Raw genomic sequence first — 3451 nt, 5'->3', positions numbered from 1 at the left:
TTCTTGAAGAATTCATCCTCCTTCACTTTTATATGATTCTGAGGGAAGGGCAGTGTTCGTCTCTCCTTTACCTTTCAGCAGCTTTTATTTTTGAGTACTCTAGCTTTCTTGATTTTTTAAAAGCTTTTTCATCTATCTGATTTGGATCTATCTTCATATCTACCTATTTATTTAACTTTGTTTAGTGTTGAACTGTTTACCACTCCTCAAAGTGATTGGCATAACTTGTTTAGGATTTTTACTATCACTTGGTAAACCACCTTGAGTCTTGGTATTCTACACTGCTGCTATATGACCTATCTGAACTCTATGCTCCTTGTAGCCACTTGCTGGCTCTTTATATCTTTTTGTTAGATCTTTATATCTTCTACCATTTGTGCTTGAGTGACTAAAATTTGTTTCAATATCTCTTCTATATTGCTAGTGGATTGATTTACTTGAGCCTGTGGTTGCTAAAACTGCTGTTGTTGGGCATTCCATTGTTGATTTAGTGGCTGAGTCTTCCACAGGAAATTTTAAGAGTTTCCATTATTATTCCTTTGAACATTTGCTATAAATATAACTGACTCAGGATTGGCAACACACATATCTGCAGAATGACTACTATTTTTACAAACCAAGCACAAAGTGTTATTCTGTTGAATTATATTAACTGTTGTTGTAGGCTGTGTAACCACCAATTTCATATTGTTGAACTGAGTATTTAACTAATTCTATAATGCAACAAGCTGGACAGATATAGCAGTAAATTGGCCCACCTCCAACACACCATCAACCTTCTTTGTAGCACTTTTTGAATCAAAATGCCACTCAAGATTTCCTTGTGAAATTCAATTCAACAAGGTATACATCTCATCTTATGTCAATCTCAATGCTTGACCACCTGCATTTGTGCTTGAGTGACTAAAATTTGTTTCAATATCTCTTCTATATTGCTAGTGGCTTGATTTACTTAAGCCTGTGGTTGCTGAAACTACTGTTGTTGGGCATTCCATGGTTGATTTAGTGGCTGATTCTTCCACAGGAAATAGTTAGAGTTCCCATTATAAGTTCTTTGAACATTTCCTATAAATATCACTCTTAGGATTGGCAGCACACATATCTGCAGAATGATAGCTATTTCTACAAACCAAGCACCAAGTGCTATTCTGCTGAATTATATTAACTGTTGTTGTAGGCTATGTAGCCACCAATTTTATATTACTGAACTGAGTATTTAACTAATTCTATAATGCAACAATCTGGGCAGATATAGTAGTAAATTGGTCCACCTCCAAAACACCTTCAACCTTCTTTGTAGCACTTTTTGAATCAAGATGCCACTCAAGATTTCCTTGTGCAATTCGATTCAACAAGGTATACATCTCATCTAATGTCAATTCCAATGCTTGACCTCCTGCATCTGAATCTAGTAAATTTTTTGTGTTATGATCAAGTCCCTCAACAAAAGTGTGGGTTAGCACCTCATTTGACTGTTGATAATGTGGACAGTCCTAAAGAAGATCTTTGAACATCTCTCATGCTTGATATAAATTCTCATCTATCTTCTATTTGAATCACACAATCTCACTGTACAGTCTCGTATTCTTGATAGATGGAAAGAATCAGATGAGGAATTTCTAAGCTATGTCATCCCATAGTGTGATTGAACTTGCCATCTCAGAATTCAACTACTTCTTCATTTCCCCAACAGTTAAAAGGGAAATAGTGTCAGCCAAATATAAATAGTTGACACACCCGTAAGGATGAATGTGTCATTGATCTCAAAAATGTTTTGCAGGTGGACTTGTAGATCTTCATGTGAAAGCCTCATAAACTGTCCACTGCCAATCAAAAGCTGCACCAGGTTTATTTTTGGTTCAAAGTTACTTCCAGTAGTCGGTTTCTGAAAAGGGGAGGTCAAATTTGTCAAAAGTGGGATTTCCAGTTTGCGATCTGTCCTGTAAGCTGGTTGATCTTTGGCCATGATAGCAATATTTTCTTGTTCCTCATGAATTTCAGGAATACAAGGGAGAAAAACTACTTCTCTCCTTAATTGATGAAATCGTTGCTCATGTTCGGGTCTTAGTTCAACCAATTACCTATCCCTTCCAGCTTACTAGCCTATAAACTTATTTTCTGCAAATTCAATGTCCACACCAAGTTTAAAGAACCAAATAAATCTAAAATGTAAAACTAAAACAAAAATAGTTGCCAATTTACAAGTCCCCATCAACTGTGCCAAAAACTTGTTAGCGCATAAGCAAGTGTATGTGGACTCACCAAGTAATATAGTGTCCCCCAATAATTCTAAATATCGATTCCTTAAAGACTTTTGTCAAAAAACTTTCCAATTCTATTTTAACATTTGAGATTAACTAGTGCAATGTAACCAAAAGAGTTTTAAAAGTTTATAAACTAAAAGTAAACTAAAATAATGTGAAAAAGTAAACTTTGGACAATCAAAGAATGAAAGACCGGGGTTAAAGAACTATGAACAATCATACTACGCTATTGAACTTCATTCATTAGATTACTTATATTGGGTATTGATTCATAAGGTTTATCGTATGATCATGATCTCCCGACTTCTAACCTTCTACCTAACTGGACATTACAACTACGTCATTAAGTGGAGATGTAATAATCCATTTAGATGCATTAAGATATCATACTATATGTGAACCAAGCAAGTATTTCAGTTATATCCCTATCCTAGATGTAAATTTAAATTCCTTATTTATAAAAGAGTGAGAACCTTACTTTATCTATCCCCACATTCTATCTTCCTATTTCCCCTCCCGAGTTTACAAGGATGACAATATATGAATTATAATGGTTTCTAATCCTTAAAATAGTGATTAAAATGATAAAAAAAATAAAATATTATAACCAATCCAAAAAACTCATTTCAAAGCGAAAGTAAATATGTTTTTGGCCTTAACCATGGATAGGGGGCGTTTAGACACTAATAGACATAATCGTAATCCAATTTAATGAACACATGATAAAATACATTAAAAAGATAAAGTAAAGAGAAATAAACCCTAAATAAAGTATTTATAAGCCCCTATCCTTAGCTTCAAGACATCAGAGGTATCAAACAACAAGTACAAGAGTCCTATATATAGGTGGCCAAGTTTGGTCGTGTTGGGAATAGGGTCATGGCGCGATGTCTGGTCAGGTTTAGTGGGGGTAGTGGAGAAATGGATTGTAAAGTAATGTTGGGGTCATGGTGAAACCCTTATGCATGTAAATTAGGGGTTACAGTTCCCCTTTATCATGAGGCCTCTCTTGAAGTTGCATTTTAACGTTTAAACTTTTCCTTGTACTTGTCCTTCTATCCCAAGTGTTGCAGTGTAGTTTCCACTTGGTTTACAGATTTTATAGCATCCATATATCATAATAATAATCTCAAAATCATTGTAGATCATTATATACCATGTATTAGAGCTCAAAACAACAGAATATT

General features: G+C 34.6%; 1 non-coding gene across 1 annotated transcript; it reads left to right on the top strand.

Moving 5' to 3' along the window:
- The first annotated feature begins 1473 nt into the window (after window positions 1-1473).
- LOC124889166 lies at window positions 1474-1580 on the top strand. The gene has a single exon (XR_007047778.1). It is a non-coding gene; the product is annotated as a small nucleolar RNA R71 (small nucleolar RNA).
- The last annotated feature ends 1871 nt before the right edge of the window (window positions 1581-3451 follow it).

Source organism: Capsicum annuum, chromosome 11 (genome assembly GCF_002878395.1).
Source record: "Capsicum annuum cultivar UCD-10X-F1 chromosome 11, UCD10Xv1.1, whole genome shotgun sequence".
NCBI lineage: Eukaryota > Viridiplantae > Streptophyta > Magnoliopsida > Solanales > Solanaceae > Capsicum > Capsicum annuum.
This window is presented reverse-complemented; position numbering and strand designations above follow the sequence as displayed.